An 11,186-nucleotide genomic window follows, 5' to 3' on the forward strand; every position below is an offset into this window, starting at 1 on the left:
GCTCCCCAAGCTATGTGCTCTGAGTCAGTGAAAAAGGCAAACCACACTTTGGTATTGCCATGAAAACAGTTCGGACCTTGCAGACCTGCAAAGAGGCCCAAGGGTCCTCCCGGCCACACTTTGAGAGCACCGGGTACAGCGGGATTCCCTGACCCTCCACATTAGCTGTGTTTTTGGTAAGAACTCAGAGGAGAATTTCTTTCTTTTTTTTTTTTAATTTTTTTTAACGTTTATTTATTTTTGAGACAGACAGAGAGCTTGAGTGGGGGAGGGACAGAGAGAAAGGGAGACACAGAATCAGAAGCAGGCTCCAGGTTCTGAGCTGTCAGCACAGAGCCCAACGTGGGGCTCGAACTCACAGACCATGAGATTATGACCTGAGCCCAAGTCGGCTGCTTAACTGACTGAGCCACCCAGGCGCCCCTCAGAGGAGAATTTCTGTGGAGAGCATGGGGTGGCAGATGGCAGGGTCACCTGCCCCTGCAGGCCTCGGTCCCCTCCCAGGCCCACACGGAGGAGCAGTCCCAGGGGCCGGCGCCCTCTAACCCTCGACTGGCGGGCCTCCTCACCTGCCCTGCTCCTCCCTTCACTAGCAGCCACTTTCTTCTTACCACAGGACCCCCTCGCTCTCCCCCAGAATAACAGATCTGGGCATTCTGTACTGGGCAGGACCTCAGACAGCAAGCGGCAGGGGCCACGCATGGGCTGCTGCCCTTGGGTTTTGCAGCTGATCGTTCCTGGTCTCCTGAAATTACAGATGTGTGTGTATTTATAGCCAAATACACGGGTGCCCAGAAGCTGCGGCTCACTCATATATACATTTTTAGCACATCGTTTGGCCACCAAGTTCTATTAAATCTTCCTTCTGGTCCACTGTGTCACCAGCCTGACGCTGGAGACAAGGCGAGGCCTTCACCACTGCAGGCTGGGCTCCGAGAGGCCCCTGACCCCTGCCTCTCCCAGTAACCTGAGGCCAAATGCTTTGCTCCTGACCACCAATCTCTCCCACTCAGAAACCCTCAGTAAGGCTTGAGCATCCAAGCTGTGTGCAGCCTGTCTCCGCCTCCAGCCTCACAGCCCACCCCAGCCCCTCTCCCTGCCTCCCTGCCTCATGCAGATACGGGCTGGCCCTTCCAGCTCTCCCCCCAAGTCTCAGCTCCTCCATGAAACCTCAGTCACTGTTACGCCCTCCTCTGGACTTGCCAGCTGGCGTGGGGAGGGACTGCACACACACGATGCTCAAAACATTCACGACACAAGTGATCTGAGGACCTACTGTGTGCAGGGCCCTGTACTCGGCACCGGGGATGTGGCTGTGGGTAAACACACATTTTCGTCTTGTTTCCTGCAGCGGACATTCTGATACCTGTTGGTCCTTTCCTACCGCACTGTGACGCTTCCTGTCCGGTACTCTTTATTCCTTCAGGTCACTGTGAATTGTGCCCTCATTTTCATTTCCAACTCCTCCAGGGCAGTACCCTGTGTCATCTCTGCTGCCTCGAATATATGCAATGCTCCATAAATACTGCCAAGTGGAGAGTGGGACTAAGCGCAACATCCACTGGAATAAGAATCGGAAAGATGCAGACGTGTGTCAGACCCAGATGGGCCGTTCCCGATGTCTGCTGTATTAACCTGCAGTATGGCTGACAGCTTTCACGTTTAAATATGTTAAGTGCTACATGGGAAAGAGTTCTATCCTGCCTTCAACCCTGCCCTGGACGGTGTCCCATAAATTGTAGGAATCAAACTGGAGATGCTGAGGTGGCCAGGCTCTAAGCCTCTGGCTGCAAAGCCCACTACTGCGCGCCTGGACGCCAACATACTTCTATTCCATGAGCCTCAGTTTTCTCATGTGAAAAATGGGGGTGTGTCTCTCTGTGAATGTGCTATCCTGGGGTTAAAGGAGAGAATCCATCTGTCTCTGTCTCTCAAAAACAAATAAACATTAAAAATTTAAAAAAAAGGGGGGGTTACCTCAGTGGCTCAGTCAGTTAAGCGTCCAACTTTGGCTCAGGTCATGATTTTGTGGTTTGTATGGTAGAGACCCACGTCGGGCTCTATGCCGACGGCTCAGAGCCTGGAGCCTGCTTCAGATTCTGTGTCTCCCTCTCTCTCTGCTCCTCTCCCATTCATGCTCTTTATCTCTCTCTCCCTCAGAAATAAACGTTAAAAAAAAATTTATTTTTTAAAGGAGAGAATCCAGGGGCACCTGTGTGGCTAAGTCAGTTAAGGGTCCAACTTCAGCTCAGGTTATGACTTTGTGGTTCGTGAGTTCGAGCCCTGCATCAGGCTCCAGGCTGACAGCTCAGAGCCTGGAGCCTGCTTCAGATTCTGTGTCTCCCCTTTCTCTCTGCCCCTCTTCTGCTCATGCTCTCTCTTGGTCTCTCTCAGAAATAAATAAACATTAAAAAAATTTTTTTTAAGAAAAGGAGAGAATCCAGGTGAAGAGCTTAAGCACAACAGGGCACACAGAATTCACTTAGCTCATGAGAACTGCTCTTCTCAGTACTGTCGTTGCAGCCCCTGGTGGCACATGCCCTGTGGCAAAGATGGCTGCCCCCATCTCCACCCCCAGCCTTGCTCCTCCGACTTACATCACATGCATGCCATGTCACCCACGTGGCAAAGGAATCTGCAGATATAATTAATGATGTTATGAACTAATCAGGTGACCTAGAAACAGAGAGGTTACCTGAGTGGGCCCGACCTAATCAGAGGAGCCCTTTACAGCAGAGCCTTCTCCTGGAGATCACAACATGGATGCCAGGGATCTGAAGCACGAACAGATCTGATGCCTCACTTTGGGTTTGGAGATGGAGGGGGCCATGTGGCACAAAACGTGGCAGCCTCTGGGAGCCAAGGTCGGCATCCAGCTGACAGCCAGAGAGGACAGGGGGGCCTTAGTGCTACAACCACCAGGAACCCCATTGTGCCAACGACCTGAATGGCCCAGGAAGCACATTCTCCCCCAGGGCCTCAGGATAAGAGCTCAGGCAATACCTTGACCTTGGACTTATGGTTCAAGACCCCAAGCAGAGAACCCAGTCCACCCAGCTCCAGCTTCTGCCCTACAAAAACATGAGCTAATAAGTACAGCCTAAGCCACTAAGTTTGCGGTGATCTGTTATATAGCCAGAGAACCGAACATAAGGCCAGCTTGGCCTTTAGCCATAATGCACATGGAGGAAAAGCATACCAGGTGCTTGTCCAAAGGGTTTGGGGACCACTCGCACCTTCTGTCTCCTTAATCGCTGTCAGGTATGACACTTGAGAGCCAGGACCGCCTTACTCATTTCCACCGCTAGCACTTCGCAGTGCACGAATCGTACAGAAGGCTGACAATAATTTCACTGGACAAAAGTTCACCTTCCACGGCAGTCAGGGAGAGAATGGCCTAGCAGGTTAGCTTCAGTCCCACCACTAGCCAATTACAAGGTGCTGGAGTAGAATTATCCAGGCAAAACCCAGCAAAGGCCTCTTTTTTGCCTGGAGGAGAAGTACAGACCCTGCCAGGAGTTCAGAGGAAGCCACTCAGCAACGAGGGGAGGTACGTGTCCACGTGCAAAGTGTCTTGTTTACACACCACCTGACCGTGCCGTGGTTCCTGCCTCGGCCTGCGGCAGCCTCCCGGGCTCAGCTGGCCAACAAACCCTGACATTTTGCTTGTAATTGTACCTTCCAGTAAAAAGACCGAGTTGGAGCAGTAAAAATAGCAACTATAACTTCCTGCAGCACCGATATACCAGTCCATCTCGGGGCAGGAAAGGAAACCTGGGGTCTGAGCTCCCTACGGCTCCATGAAACGCTCAGGGTGGAGGTGGGCGGGACCCGACAAGGGCAGCGCCCTGTGCCCCTGATCCTGTAGACCACCCTCAGATCAGCTCCCGGGATGCTCCCCTCACCCCCTTCCTGAAAAACCCAACCCTCAGAATCAGAGGATGTCTGAGAAATGTAAAAGGTTGCCTGCTGCCAGGCTCCCCACTCTCTCCTCCCGCTCATTAGCTGCAAAGGTCCAAGAGGGGAGGCCCTCCACCACAACCCTTTGGGGATCCCACATTCCCCTGTTCATCTGCTCTTTATTACCCTCTCCCATGGGTGTCTACCATCCTGTCTGCGGCCCACTGTCCCCTGCAGCTGTCCTAACCAGGTCAAGATGGTAGAGATAACAGAAGTCTCCACCAGGGCTTACGTCTGAGTCACCCCCAGGGCAGTGGGGCTCAGCCCCGCCTGGAGGCTGTCCTCAGGCCATGGAGGCGAGCTGTGAGAGCCCACGTGGGGAATGACAGGAGAGCCTGGCTAAAATGCCACCAGGCACCAGAATCCCAGCAGCCACGAGTCCTCCAGGGGCCCAGGACACAGGGCTGCCTGCCCCCTAGCTCCTCGGTCATAGGGGCTGACGTGACCCCAGAACCACACAGGTGTGGTCCTCCCTGGCCCCAGACTCCTCCTTTCCTCATCTACCCATCCCCAGAGCTTCCCATCCTTCTGTCTCTGAATCAAGTGCAAGGGCCCTTCTGTCAGTTTTTTGCTTGTTTTAAAGCCTGGTACAGGAAGACAGACCAGGACTCCCAAAGTAATAGAATCCACAAAGCTCTAACGGCCCCAGTCTTCCGTCTCCAACAGGCAAATAGCGGGGTCAGCCTGTGACGGCCAATGCCCCTTTCTGAGCCTTTTAGTGGATGGGCTAGAAAATGTTCTCTGCCTTCCTGGCTCATTTCTTCAGCCCCGCAGGTGAGACAGGGAGAGACACACCTACCTGGCTAGCCCTCTGACTTCTCTCTTCCAGGCCACGTGGGGGCTGCCAGGCAGATGCCCCCCACCCCCGCCCCCTCCTCTAGATTCACTGGCTGTTTAAAAACACCCGGATTCACTCACATGTTCTAGGCTTCAGATATTTGGCTCTCACTACTAAAAGCCATGATGTTTGTAGAACTTTTCAGCATAAAATGAACTTTCAGGAATGTTTTCCCCAGCGCAATTGCACAGCAGCCTGGCTGGGGGCGGGGCGGGGATTAAAAGGGCCTCCTTTCACAGATGAAGCTTCGCTCGGGGTCAGGGACCAGTCACAGGCAGAGCCAGCAATCGCTAAACCTTGATGTTCTGGAAAAACAAAGATGGGTGAAAACAAAAAGAGAAAGCCCGGATAAACTGGATCACTTTTGTTTTGTTTGCTTGTTTTAAAGGAATAATGAGATCATTCCCTCCCCCACGACGTGAGTTAAAAGTGAAAACGTGGGTAATATCAAGTATGGGTGAGGATGTGAGCTAACGGGTTCCCAAACGCTATCAGTGGGTAAGGGATGTGCCTACGTCTTTGGGAAAGGCACTCGGCTTTGACGATGAAAATTTAAAAATCAGAAACATGCACGATCAAAGGCGCGCAAGACTTTATGGACTGTATGAAGGGAAAAAGGAAAAAAAAATCAGACACAACCTAAACACGTCCCCGGAGGAGAGGGGAAAACGAAAGGTGGTGGCTTAGACATAAACACAATCTGTACAGGAAAAGGGGGACCAGAGGGTATGCATCAAACCGCTGACAGTGACCATGGACGAGAGGCACTTCCATTCCAGGCTGCATTCTTTCCTATGGGGTTGTTTATGAAGGGAATCTACTGATGTATTACCGCCATGCAAGAAAACAATCAAACAACTTGACATGTTTTCCATAGCCTCCACAGGGATCAGAAGATTCCAGAATGTGATGGCTGTCGCCCATCTCTGGCTGCACCCCCCTCCGTGGCCCATGATGCTCCCAGCCTGCACACTCGCCTGCTCCCTGACTGGCAGGCCCTTCCTCTTCCCACGGGCGCCTTGGTCCAGTCTTGCAGGTCTCGGCTCAAATGTCACCAGCCCAGAGAGGCCTTCTCTAGGCCCCCTGAGCCCCCACCTTGACCTTCTCCTCCCTGCCCACCTCCAGAAGCCCTAATGGCATGTATTTTGTCTATGTGGCGTCTGCCTCCCCAGGTGAAGAAGGCCTCCAGGATGGCAGGGACCTTGCCCCGTTTTCTGCTGCATCCCCGAGCATGGCCAAGAACAGAGGGCAAAAAATATTCACTGGATACCTGGGAATAGGGACGCTAAAAACAGTCTACTTCCTTGCCTCTCAACGGGGAAACTGAGGCAGGCTCTGGACATGCCACTCACACCTTAGCAGCGTGCCACAACCATTTCACTATAGTCTGCCTCACATGCTGGGGGCTGAACTTGCTAGAAAGCATCCTCTGAACTTCTTTTTCCCTGTTTCTAGTTCAGGATGAAGCATTCAGAATGTGCTAAGAGCTACTTGTTGCATGAAAGGAGTTTCTCCTTTGCATTTGCAAACAGAGGCACTCACAGTCAAGGGGCTTGCTGCCCAGGGTCTCACAAGCCCGGCTAGGATACCGCAGAACTTGAACTCTGGATGCTGGATGTAACTGCCATGGCTTTCTAGAAAAAGAACTCCCGTGTCGCTTGGCCCTCACTCCTGCCCAGACTATCTGGCCTGGCCAACTGCAAACCTGGCAGCCAGCACATCCTGGAATGGAGTAAGCAAAGCTCCTCTTATCTTAATTAGGAAATTATTTCCATTCACCCTGGATTGATCTGTGGTCAGACTCTCCTGGGGGGCCCCATGGGGGAACAGGTAGATAATACGCAAGGCTTTTTGTTTCCATCCGATCCCTGCATCCTGGCCTGCTGGATTGACTGACATGGAAGGTTTCTTCTTGGCAGACAGAGGTGGGTGGGAAGTGACACCCCAGGCTAATGTGGTCCTCTGGCAAGAGAGACACAGCTCTCCCACGGCCCTGCTCCACCCCTGCCTTCTTGCGGGAGAAGCTATCTAACTGGTCTTGCAGGCACCCTCTGGGCACAGCCTGGTGTGCCCGCGACTCAGAGCCTTCTGTACCACTGGGCTCCCTCGTGACCCCTACAGATCTTGGGAGATCTGTGCCCATCTTTCTTCTTCGGAGCGGCCCTGGGGATACCTGCAGGCTAGGTCCTACCCCATCCACTTCAGGATGAAGTGCTCCCACACCTGCCGCCCAGCTCCCTGCCTGGGACCAGCCAGAGCAACCTTGGGAAGGAAGTCACCCACGAGTCACCTTCCTTTGGGCCCGGCTTGGTTCCCCTGGCTTCACAGTCCTTCATCCGTGGCCACCAGTGCCTGTAGGCCTTCACACCTGAACCCTAGACTCCTAGCCAGTGAGCAGAGGCAGGGAGCCCAGGGAGGCATGAGGCACTGGGAAAGTCCGACTTGGTTTCCACTCACCAAGAAAGGAAAGAACACTGGGAGCTTGCCTACCGCATACCCTTCTCATTCTCCAGGAGGAAAAATTAGGGCCCAGAGAGGGAAACTGACTTACCCGGAGCCCCACAGCACACACCAGCGACAGAGCTGGAACTAGAAGTCTAGACTCCTGACTTCTCTGCTCTTCCACACTCTGCTGGCTGCCTATCTCTTCCTGCCCATGAGGGCTAGGCAAATAACTCAAGCCTATAAAATTTCATGACATTGGAGGCTGAAAGAATTTCTGGGATTTTACAGCAAAACATTAACTAGAAGCATTGCACAGAAGAGCATCCACCCATTTTAGGGAAGAGCAAGTTGAGGCCCCTAAAGGTAAGGGGACCTCCATGAAAGCACACAGCCAGGGAGAGGCAGAGTAGGACTTCCAGACGCCCCACTTACATGGTCTTTCTGTCAACAGGTTCTAGGTGTGAACAGTCCAACTATGGGATGATGAAGAGGTGGAGTGGCCCTGGGCCTCAGTCACACTGAAATGAGGTGTGGCCCAGAGGGCCTGGTCCAGACTCTGCACACATCGCAAGGGTGCGGGTCACCGTGGGAGAAAGAACGCCGGGGAAGATTTTTATGTTTTTGCAGAAAATACGGTGAAATTTCCCAACTATACTGGATTTCTCAGATGGTAGAGCCAGCACTTTTCAGAACAGGCCGGAGAACCACATGTGCCCCCCACCTATTTTCATCCAAAGGGCATGGGCAGGGCTTGGAAGGGAAGGTTCAGCAGTAACTAAGCAAGCGCAGGGTCTACTGACCCCAGAGGGAGGGGTGAGGGTGGGGGGAGCTGGCCGGGGCCCAAGAGGTGGCTGACCACAGACACACGGGCAGTGCTTGAACCCAAGTCTGGTTCCTGAGCCTGTGCTCTTTCCCCTGACCTGGTGCTGAAGTGTTACCAGGAAGCCCTCCTGTCTTTGAGCGCTCTCTCTGCTCCTGCCATCTCCATCCCCACAGCCCCAGGACCTGGGGTCAGTCCTGCCAAGAAGGCAAGTGCCTGCAGGTGACAGGTGTCAGCTTTAGAGATCTTTCTCCTGGGATAGGCGCAGCGATGCTCAGGGACCTGGAGTCAGTCCTGCAAGAAGGCAAGTGCCTACAGGTGACAGGCATCAGCTTTAGCAACTTTCTCCTGGGACAGGGGCAGTGATGCTCAGGGGCCAGGCGGTCCAGAAAGAGGTTGGCATGTGCTGTAGTGCCAGGGCTGGATTCCATCACCAGGGGGCAGACCCAGATTCCTAAGCCCCAGCCGTGCTGGGATGAGGGGAGTAAAGCTGTGGACGCACACGTACCCCGCCCCCCACCCCCAGCTGTCCCAACTAAGTGCTTTCTGGCTGGGAAAACGCTTCAATAGCTCTGGCTGCCTGAGGCAATTCAATTATGAAATTTACCACTTTAGATGAAAACCAGCATCTCAATCAGCCAATTCATTTGCGTCTGGCCACTCTGTTTTCTCCTGCCAGCTCTGACGGCCCCTCCCTGGCCAGGCCACACGGTAGGCTGCTCCAGAAGGATTAGGCTTCCTAATGGTGATGGGCTGGTCTTTGGGGCCGCTGGGGCGGCTTTTCCCAGGACCCCTTGAGCAGAGAGAGAGAGAGAGAGCGAGAGAGCGAGCAGAGAGCAGAGAGAGGTTGCATCCTGAAGCCACTCATTGTCCTGGAGACTCTCAGGACTGCTCACTCCACAAGCCAAAGCACCATGGTCTCCGGTGAATGTGTCACCTCCCACCCGCCCTCTCCCTGACCTCCGCCTTCACCGTGGCAGGAGAGGGCAGCCGCCCAGGGCCTGGAATCTGGGCTGGGTCAGGTTTTTCTCATCTTTATTTTGTAAAGGCATCACCTCCCCAGAAAGCTTCACCACCCATGCCCCTCGGCTCCCCTTGCTGCTGTTATCACCGGGGTACTGTGCACACCTAGGTGTGTCTATGTATCGGGAACCCAATCCATGTGCCAGCACACCCTGGTCTAGAAGCTCCCAGGACACAGGGTCAAGACCCTTCAAATAATGACTCAATTAGCCAATTAACAAAAGAATGAACTAATGAATGAACAAACCACTCACGGAATAACACTCCCGCCCCCGCTCCCTGGCGCATCAGGGTGGTAGAGCCTGCTTTCACTGCAAACCACGAAGTCCCAGGCCTGGGTAATCTTCCTCTCCTTCCGGATCCCCTCCCCCACACTGGGTGCCAAGAGGTTTGAGAGGCCATTAAGGCGCATCGGGCTGCAGAAGCTGTCTCCGAAGCCGGGTGTGCGGCTGGCCCACAGCCCCTTTCTCTGCACCACAAACATAAATCCAGCTGCAGCCCAGGCCCCAGGATGAAGGTTTCCACCATTTCTCTCTACCTTCCTTTTAACAACCTCCCTAGAGTCACTTCCTGACAAACTGAATGAATGACTCTAGGCCAGGAGAGCTGCCAGACCCAGAAGACTAACCCCATCAAACTCCTCAGGCACAGCCTGGGGACCAAGGACCCCTGGTCTCAGGATACCAAATCTGCCCCGGGGTGGGGTGGATCCTGTGCACCCCAGCCCCCAAACGCAAGCCTTTACCAACAACCACTAGGAAACCTAACAGCACACTCGGGGCCACCGCGCATCAGTCCTACCTATGAAGGGGGGAGACTGAGGTCCAGGATCCCAAGGGAGTGACTGCACATCACTGTCATCACTGCCCAATCCATGATAAGAATGGGAGGGTACCTGCCTCCTCTCCCAGGGCCACATGGCCGGAGTGAAACCAGAGGCCCAGACTCACGGTGTTCTCAGAGCCTGTCCCCTGCTCAGAGCAAGTCAGCAGGACCCAAGAGTGTCCAGATTAAACCTGCAGGGGTCTGGGTCCGCCACTACCCCAATTCCTTTGATCAGGTCTCTATAAAGATTGCTCTTTGCTCAAAGAGAGCGAGAATGCACCTTGTGGACTTTAAATCAGCAGCAGCACCAAAAACGTGTAGGGTGCCCCCTGCGGGTGGGGGCGGGGGTCCAGCCTCTTAAGGGAAAAGCTTCTCAAGCGACAATAGGAAAAAGGGGGTGGGGCGTGCCCGCATGGGGTCCGGAGCCTGGCAAGAGGGGGGAGGAGGAGAGGAGAGCCGGGCTAGCGGTCTAGAGAAGGCTTGCTCCGGACCTGCAAGGGTGTCGCCACCGCGGTGGGCAGGTGGGTGGGGCTTCCAGCGTGTGGCCATTCCCCCGCTGCTCTCCAGATCTCTAAAACCCCCGGTTGACGGGACGCGAACCGCCGAGGGCACTGGGGGCGGCAGACCCGGGCCCCGCTCGCGCGGACAACCCTGCCCTGGGCCGACCCCGGGCCCTCGCTCCGCACGAGGCAGGCGGCAATCTGGCCCTTGGCGTCAAGCGCGCGGGGACTTCGCCCGGCCCGGGCGCAGAGCCCGGTCGCTCACATCCTCAAGCCGAGCAGCCTCCTCTTTCCAGGATCGATAGTAATTTTTTAAAAAGAGAGTCTGCGGACTCAATGAATCAACCGCTCCCAAGGGGAAGAGTTGTAGCTCCCGCGCGCAACATCCATTTGCAGAAACAATTCATTCCCTCGCCCGGGGCTCTCTGCAAATACCCTCGCCGGGTCCCCAGGCACACGCCGGGCTGGAGCAGCCGCGGGGGCTGGGGAGGAGGCGGCCGACTGCGGCCACCCCCCCCCCACCCGCACCCCCACCATTGTCCCGACTCCGCCGGCCCCCGACATCGTGCGGTGGCCGGGACGCTCTGGGGACCCGGGCGGCGCTGGGCTGCTCCCAGGGCGCGCGGCCCCGCGGGGGCGGGCTCTCTTAGCCGGGGGACTCAGACTGCGAGGCGCGCAGGTCCCCGTACCCCCCGGTCCCCGTCAGGGGGGAGGTGACAAGTGTCGAGCCGGCGGCCGGGCGCGCAGCCAGACCAGCCCGAGGCGGGCGCCCCCA

The 11,186-nt window shown here is 55.2% G+C and overlaps 1 protein-coding gene across 3 annotated transcripts in view; it reads right to left on the reverse strand.

Moving 5' to 3' along the window:
- Positions 1–11,186, reverse strand: part of KLHL25 (kelch like family member 25) — a 48,952-nt gene that overhangs the window by 22,423 nt on the left and 15,343 nt on the right. The window contains exon 1 of one of the 3 annotated variants that reach the window (XM_029951979.1): positions 8,671–8,711. The exons of 1 other annotated variant lie outside the window; for it this stretch is intronic. The gene's annotated coding sequence lies outside the window, so the exon portion shown is untranslated. Of the gene's footprint in view, positions 1–4,878; positions 4,974–8,670; positions 8,712–11,186 lie in introns of those variants that run through there. One more of the 3 variants, XM_029951978.1, reaches the window with a different exon arrangement.

Source organism: Suricata suricatta, chromosome 9 (assembly GCF_006229205.1).
Source record: "Suricata suricatta isolate VVHF042 chromosome 9, meerkat_22Aug2017_6uvM2_HiC, whole genome shotgun sequence".
Taxonomy (NCBI): Eukaryota; Metazoa; Chordata; class Mammalia; order Carnivora; family Herpestidae; genus Suricata; species Suricata suricatta.